This window comes from Ammodytes marinus (genome assembly GCF_949987685.1).
Source record: "Ammodytes marinus genome assembly, contig: scaffold_327, whole genome shotgun sequence".
NCBI lineage: Eukaryota > Metazoa > Chordata > Actinopteri > Uranoscopiformes > Ammodytidae > Ammodytes > Ammodytes marinus.
In genome coordinates, this window is record NW_027648386.1 from 923 (window position 1) to 10,000 (window position 9,078).

Here is a 9,078-nt window from a genome sequence, read left to right on the forward strand (position 1 = left end):
TTTCTTTATTGACTATTGTTTGTCACAATAGTCAATAAAGCTTTTTGAATTGAATAGAATTGACTCAATCAATCAATAATATTCCAGATGTGTAATAATAATGAACGGTGGATTCTGATTGGTTGTTTTCAGATGGCGGGGGCGGGCTCTCTGGATGAGCTACAGGAAGTGATGTCAGAGAGCTGGGAGTTCCTGGAAGTGTCCGGCTGTAATCGACCAATCACGAGCCTCGACGAGAGAGAGGCTCTAGTGGAGGATCTGATCAGCTTCACTATGATCACCAGGCTGCAACTGCCACTGCAGAGGTGAGACAGGCAGGGAGACAGACAGGGAGGGAGGGAGACAGACAGGGAGGGGGGGGACAGACAGACAGACAGGCAGGGAGACAGACAGACAGGGAGGGGGACAGACAGACAGACAGACAGGGAGGGGGACAGACAGACAGACAGGGAGGGAGGGAGGGAGGGAGGGAGGGGGACAGACAGACAGGGAGGGAGACAGGGAGGGAGGGAAGGAGAGAGTCAGATAGACAGACAGACAGGGAGGGAGGGAGGGAGGGAGACAGACAGACAGACAGGCAGGGAGACAGACAGACAGGGAGTGAGGGAGGGAGGGAGACAGGGAGGGAGGGAGGGAGGGTGACAGACAGAGAGAGAGACAGGGAGGGAGGGAGGGAGGGAGGGAGGGAGACAGGGAGGTAGGGAGACAGACAGATAGACAGACCGACAGAGAGAGAGAGAGAGAGAGAGAGGCTCTCGTGGAGGATCTGATCAGCTTCACTATGATCACCAGGCTGCAACTGCCACTGCAGAGGTGAGACAGGCAGACAGACAGGGAGGGAGAGAGACAGGGAGGGAGGGAGGGGGACAGACAGACAGACAGACAGACAGACAGACAGGGAGGGAGGGAGGGAGGGAGGGAGGGAGACAGACAGACAGACAGACAGACAGACAGACAGACAGACAGACAGACAGACAGACAGACAGGGAGGGAGGGAGGGAGGGAGGGAGGGAGGGAGACAGGAAGGGAGACAGGCAGACAGACAGGGAGGGAGACAGGGAGGGGGACAGACAGGGAGGGAGGGGGACAGACAGACAGACAGACAGACAGACAGACAGACAGACAGACAGACAGACAGACAGACAGACAGAGAGAGGCTCTCGTGGAGGATCTGATCAGCTTCACTATGATCACCAGGATGCAACTGCCACTGCAGAGGTGAGACAGGCAGACAGACAGACAGGCAGGGAGACAGACAGGGAGGGAGGCAGACAGACAGACAGACAGACAGACAGGCAGACAGACAGGCAGGGAGGGAGGGAGGGAGGGAGACAGGGAGGGAGGGGGACAGATAGACGGATAGACAGACAGGGAGACAGACAGGGAGACAGACAGGGAGGGAGGGAGGGAGACAGGCAGGGAGACAGACAGACAGACAGACAGACAGGGAGGGAGGGAGGGAGACAGGCAGGGAGACAGACAGACAGACAGACAGACAGGGAGGGAGGGAGGGGGACAGACAGGGAGGGGGACAGGGAGGGAGGGAGGAAGGGGGGAGACAGACAGGGAGGGAGGGAGGGAGGGAGACAGACAGGGAGGGAGACAGGGAGAGAGAGAGAGAGGCAGGCAGACAGACAGACAGGGAGGGAGGGAGACAGACAGGGAGGGAGACAGGGAGGGAGGGAGACGGACAGAGAGACAGGGAGGATGGGGGACAGACAGACAGACAGACAGACAGACAGACAGACAGACAGACAGACAGACAGACAGACAGACAGACAGACAGACAGACAGACAGACAGACAGACAGACAGACAGACAGATAGATAGATAGATAGATAGATAGATAGATAGATAGATAGATAGATAGATAGATAGATAGATAGATAGATAGATAGATAGATAGATAGATAGATAGATAGATAGGGAGGGAGACAGACAGACAGGCAGACAGACGGATAGACAGACAGACAGACAGCAACCAGAAATACTTCTGCACACGCCGCTCAGAAAAATTCATGGTTTTATTTGGTCCAAAACTGTTGCTGCATCCTTTTCCCCGACAAATCACTCTTTAACCTCATCAGTAATAATGTGTGTTTGTGTTCTTGTCCTACAGGTTTAGGGAGGGGCTGCAGACTCTGGGTGTTTTTGATCAGGTAATTCATCTTTGTCTTTCTTCCCACATACATAAACATATGGAGCCTCCTCGTTTGCTGTTACATGTCATTTATGATCATCAGAGGAAAAATTAGACTGTTTCAGAAATATTTAAAAGTTCCTCATAACACCTTTAACACAACTAATTTTAATTTAGTGGGGCGACTGTGTCTCAGTTGGTAGAGCGGGTCGGCTGATGATCAAAGGGTTGGAGGTTCGATCCCCGCCCTGCCACCTGTGTCATGGTTGTTGTGTCCTTGGGCAAGACACTTCACCCACCTTGCCTCGTGTGAATGTCGATAGTTAGCCTGCTGCTATCGGTGTATGAATGTGTGTGTGAATGGTAACGTGGTCTCAATGGAATTTACCTGTATCAATAAAGGTTTAAAAAAAAAAAAAAAAGGTGCTACATTATATAAATTAAATTCTTATTCTTTATTTTTATCTAACTGTATTCCAGGTGCAGCTGTATTTTTTGAAAGGTGTTTTAGAATTACAATTATTATATGTTAAAGACCTACTTTACCAGTGGAAATATGAAGGTGTATTGAACTCTGAGATCCTATGTAGTATAACTGCGCAAACATTTTAGAAAATCGGTTCATCCTAGCCTGAGAAAAGGCAGAAAGAGTGTTTTATGATCTCACTGTCTAACCCTACAGTTTCCCATGCGTAACGTCACACATGGTAAAATGTAGGGTTAGGATTAACAGGGCAGCTGGGCCAAGGGAAGACTGAGGGAAGACTGAGGGAAGAAAAACCTCATTCATTATATTATAATAGTGATTTTATAATGATAGAACGCCGGTTCCTTATGGGTGAAGTATTCCTTTAACGTTATTTTTCTGTATTCTGTGTCCCAGGTGCAGCTGTTCCCGTCCCTGCTGTGTGGTGTGTTCTGCCAGCCGTGCGTCAGGCTGTCGGCTCAGTGCGTCTCTGAGATCTACAGCGTCATCTTCTCCCCTGAGGAAGAGACTCTGAGCAGAGAGACACCTGTCATCTCCTTCTGGAGGCATTTCCTCCTGGAGTGTGAAGGTAAGGGAGAGAGAGACACACACACAATCATACATGACACACACGCACGCACACATATACATGACACGCACGCACACACACATACACACAAACTCACACTCACACTCACGCACGCACTCACACTCTCTCTCTCTCTCTCTCACTCACACTCACTCACACACACACACACACACACACACACACACACACAGTTTTATATATATATACAGTATATACCTATTCTATTTATTTGGAATTAACCAAATAATTGAGTTGTTTATTTTGTTTAGGTTCTTCTGTAACACTAAAAAATGTAGTTAAACCAAATGGAACCGGCATTCTATCATTATAAAACCTCTATTATAACATAATGAATGAGGTTTTTCTTCTCTCAGTCTTCCCTTGGCCCAGCTGTCCCGTTAAACCCTACATTTTACTAGTGTGACATCACACATGGTAAAAATGTAGGGTTAGACAGTGAGACCATAAAAACACTCTTTCTGCCTTTTCTCAGGCTAGGATGAACCGATTTCTAAAATGTTTGCACATTTATGCTCCATAGGATCTCAGGGTTCAATACACCTTCATATCTCCACCGGTGAAGTAGGTCTTTAATGTTTTTTTCCCTCTCAGTGGGGAAGAGTTCGGTTTCGCTCCAGGATCTCCTGCGTTTCTCCACTGGATCAGAGAAGGTTCCAGAGGGCGGCTTCCACCCAGCTCCACACATCTCCTTCATACATCCACACACACAGGTTAACACACTGTTTACTTACTGTGTGTGTGTGTGTGTGTGTGTGTGTGTGTGTGTGTGTGTGTGTGTGTGTGTGTGTGTGTGTGTGTGTGTGTGTGTGTGTGTGTGTCTGTGTCTGTGTCTGTGTCTGTGTCTGTGTCTGTCTGTGTCTGTGTCTGTGTCTGTGTCTGTGTCTGTGTCTGTGTCTGTGTCTGTGTCTGTGTCTGTGTCTGTGTCTGTGTCTGTGTCTGTGTGTGTGTGTGTGTCAGGTGCACCTCATGTAGCTACGAGGAACTTTTAAATATTTCTGAAACAGTCTAATTTTTCCTCTGATGATCATAAATTACATGTAACAGCAAACAAGTTCATCGGTGCAAAGAATGCTATTTTTATATATTTTTTCTTAATGCCTTTGTCATGGGTATACGCTCACCCAGGAACAACTGCTGGCGCAGTAGAAACACTACCGCTTTTTTCCAAAGGGGGCGCTAGAATTAACACACACTCACTCACTCACTCACTCACTCACTCACTCACTCACTCACTCACTCACTCACTCACTCACTCACTCACTCACTCACTCACTCACTCACGTTCTTCACATATCCCCTCTCAAGTTCCCACACTCTTCACTGTATTATGTGATATGTCTGAAATAAATGTATGTAAAATTCCTTCCTTCGTTCCTTCCAGCCCAGTGAGGGAGACAGTGAGACAGCCGGAGAGTGGAGGGACCAGGGGGACCAGGGGCTCTTCCCTCAAAGCCAACCCGATTCCAAGCACCTTTTCCTGCCTGTAACATCCTCGTATTGCGCCTTCAAAGCCTCCATGGAGACGGCCGTCAGTCACCACGTCCACCTGCTACCAGCCACAGACAGCTAGACAAGAATTTACAGATACACTCACTGTTAGTATATTCAGCTCTGGAAAAAATTAAGAGACCACTCCAAATGTTCAGTGTCTCTCGTTTTTACTCTTTAGAGGCATATGTTTGAGTAGAATGAACATTTTGGTTTTATAATATAAACGACTGACAACATTTCTACCAAATTCACCATAAAAATATTGTGATTAAGAGCATTTTCAATAAGAAATGTAGAGATGAAGATTTAAGAAAAATCCAGACTGGTCTCTTAATTTTTTCCGCCGCGGCTGTAGTTAAAGGTGCAGTCAGTGATTCAGGAAACAATTGTTGTCAGAGTCACTTTTTTTTTCTCGTCCAAATCAGTGAATATCTCCTCATGATCCGCTACCTGTCTGTACTGTTTGTGTGTGTGCGCTGGAAAAAAAAATCCAGTATTAATTAATACACAGCCTAGGCTCTGAAAACAGGTATGTTGCTACTTGATAGCTATGGTGACGCCTTTGTTTATATACCAGTTTACAGAGCCTAGGCTGTGTATTGTCACCAACCTTTTTTTTTTCAGCGCACACAGTACAGACAGGTAGCGGATCATGAGGAGATATTCACTGATTTTGACGAAAAGTGATTTTGGCAACCAGCATACTCCAGAATCACTGACTACACCTTTAAAAAGATATGTTCATTTTAATCTGTTACATATTGATTTTCAGTTCAAAAATTAATCGTTTATTAGCAGTTAATCAAACATTTTAGTTGTTTAAATTTTGGGTTCCAACATAATCAGCGAGTTTATCGAAGAGTCTTGATCGTTTTTGTATGTTTCTGTAACAAGATGTTTTCGTTTTATTCTACGTTCAAATGAGATTCTTTTATTCCCGTTAAACCAAGCTGGATGTTTACCTTTACCTTTAATTGTCGATTTGGTCGTTTTCTATTCTTTTAAAGGTGCTACGAGGAACTTTTAAATATTTCTGAAACAGTCTCATTTTTCCTCTTATGATCATAAATTACATGTCACAGCAAACGAGACCATCAGTGCAAAGAATGCTATTTTTATATAGTTTTTCTTAATGCCTTTGTCATGGGTATACGCTCACCCAGGAACAACAGCTGGTGTGGTAAAAAAAAACACTACCGCTTTTAGTCCAAAGGGGGCGCTAGAATTAACACAAACTGAAAGTTCCTCAGAGCACCTTTTAATTAAACATTTATTTTATTATATCATGAACAAATCTTGTGTTCAGGCCTGCGATGTTGGCAACAGTTGTATTTTGGGTTTGACTGGGTGATGGCAAAGATGCATCGTTTGGGTTTTAATGACGTTTTATTTAAAGGTGCAGTGTGTAATATGACATCATCAAGTAAGTTCTACAAAGTTCTAGAATGCAACGCTCCCTGGGTAACCCCACCCCTTTAGAATAATAACAGAAGCTACAGTGGTCTTCAAGGACAGAAATATGGACATATATGAGACCCTTTCTAAGGGAAAAAATAATAATTCAAAAAAAAAAAATTCAGCTATTATGCACTAAATTAAATGTACTTATGGATATTATAATTACTTTCTACAAAATCTGCTAGGAAATAAAACCCAAAATTCTACACACTGCAGGTTTAAGAGTTATTGATGTTTATTTTATCCAATTTTATATTATACAACTTTTTTTTTCCTTAAAAATGTCCTTGAAATGCATCACCATTTATAAATCGCGATATATCTTTTATGTTTCTCTAGTTTAAAACACTTTGGTGCTGATTTTATAGCGTTCATATCTTTTGCATTGTACATATTTTCAACTTTTTAAGCTTCCTGAGATTTTTTCTGTTTGTTACTGTTCTTGTCTCTCTCTCTTTCTACAGTATATACAGCTCCGGAAAAATGTAAGAGACCACTCCAATTGTTCAGTGTCTCTCGTTTGACTATTTATAGGCATCTGTTTGAGTAGAATGAACATTTTGGTTTTATAATTTAAACTACTGACAACATTTCTACCAAATTCACAATAAAAATTTTGTCATTAAAGAGCATTTTCAATAAGTAATGTAGAGATGAAGATTGAAGAAAAATCCAGACTGGTCTCTTAATTTTTTTCCGGGCCTGTATTTACAAGTTGTTTTACTTTTGGAAAATGAACGTGAAAATGTGCCTGAGTCGAATTTATTTTGGGTGCAGTAGCTTAGCCTCCTAAAAAAATCTTAAAATGTCCTTGTAAAAGAATAGCAGCCCCAATACTTTCAACCATAATTTCTACCCCTTTTTAAATATTCTTATTATCAAATGAACCTAAATATTTCAGGGTCTATCCCTAATGTTGACTTTTTAACTGATTATCTCTGTAATAACTTTAAAATATAGCTTTTATTTTTCTATTTTTTTATTTCAAATGTTTAACTTAATACCCTAAAAATGTCTAGATAATATTTTAGAAATACAGTAACATGTCGCAAACCATATCATTAATGGATCATAAAAACATGTAGCTACGTCATAATGCCTTTGTAAATTGATCGAAATGAAGCCCACACACACACACACGCACACACACACACACACACACACACACACACGTTTAAAGTGGCAGTTGTTGTTGCTACAGACACTTTTAAGTCTAAACCAGTTACATCCCCGTTAAAAAGGATCTGTTACTGTTTAAAATGCTTTTACTATTTTTCTGACTTTTATATTCACTGTTGTTTCCTTCAACTTTCTTGTTCTGTTCTGTGTTTCAGACTTTGTTCTCTTTTCTCTTGTGTATTAAATGAAGAAAAAAAACTAACGGTTGTGTTGTGTGGTGCCATATTTTGGAAATTTGGGCAATTATTAATGAATTATCATTAATTTTGGATAGAGTTGGTGTCTAATTTCTGTGTACTTTACATATGTTTGTTTGTGTTTTTTCTTCAATAAACCTTTCTTAAATAATAATACAAACTAGAACTGCAAGCAGTTGTGAACGGGGGCCAAGCCTCCCACGCGACTCGGGATCGGGCGTCGTCGTCCGCGGCGCCGGCCCCTCGCTTCACGGAATCCGGGGATGTAAAGTTTTTGAATGTGCGATGTTCGGTGTGGGAGTTATAGGCCCAAACGCGTTTTCTTTGCTTTTTGTGGTTTTGGTGCCCCCTATGGATGACATTCGCAAAACTGTGTTTGATAGAAAGATGCAGCTCAATGTACCGAACAAGTGGATGTTACATTTTTCAATGTGCGATGTTTGGTTGGGGAGTTATGAGCAAAATGAAATTGTGAACCTCTCCATTGTAAAGAGACTTTTTTGAATTTTCCCATTTTCCCGCCGAAAGACTTAGGAAATGGCGAAAAAAGGCCAAAAAATTGAAAAACTCTTTTTTTTAATAAGTCCGGCATACATAGGAATTTCTTGCCCATATTTTTTTTATAGACTCAGGTATGCCCCATGATAGTCTCCCTTGAGTTTCAAGAAAATCCCTCTTTTTTTTTTTTTTTACGGATTTTCGCAAATCTTTAAAGCGCTACCGTTTGGTCTTCCGATGGTCGTAGAAAAATTATTTGACCAACTTTTGCTCGTGGGAGTTGGTAGAGCATAATGTTTTTGGTTTCGTATAAATCGGGCGAAAACTGTAGGAGGAGTATGTTTTGGTGACTGACACAGTTTTTGCGATATAGCGAAAAATGTATATATACGCAAATGGGCGTGGCCTATCTCAAAAGATGCATCTAACTTGTGTGCATCTGTGGATATAAAGTTTTTGACTGTCGGACTTTCGGTGCGGAAGTTATAGCCCAAAACGCCTTTTCCTTTGTTGTAGCGCCACCTAGTGGCCGGGATGTCTGAATTTTTTCCTCTGCGTACGTACCATGGACCTGGATAAGCCATGCAAGTGGCATGTCCCAACCCTTTACGGTTTGGGCTGCAGCACCACTTTTACGCATGGAAGAATAAGAATAAAGAACTAGAACTGCAAGCAGTTGTGAACGGGGGCCAAGCCTCCCACGCGACTCGGGATTGGGCGTCGTCGTCCGCAGCGCCGGCCCCTCGCTTCACGGAATCCGGGGATGTAAAGTTTTTGAATGTGGGATGTTCGGTGTGGGAGTTATAGCCCCAAACGCGTTTTCTTTGCTTTTTGCGGTTTTGGTGCCCCCTATGGATGACATTCGCAAAACTGTGTTATGTAGAAAGATGCAGCTGACTTGTGGGCATCTGTGGATATAAAGTGTTTGACTGTGGGATGTTTGGTGTGGAAGTTATAGCCCCAAACGCGTTTTCTTTGCTTTTTCTGGTTTTGGCGCCCCCTATGGATGACATTCGCAAAACTACGTTAGATAGAAAGA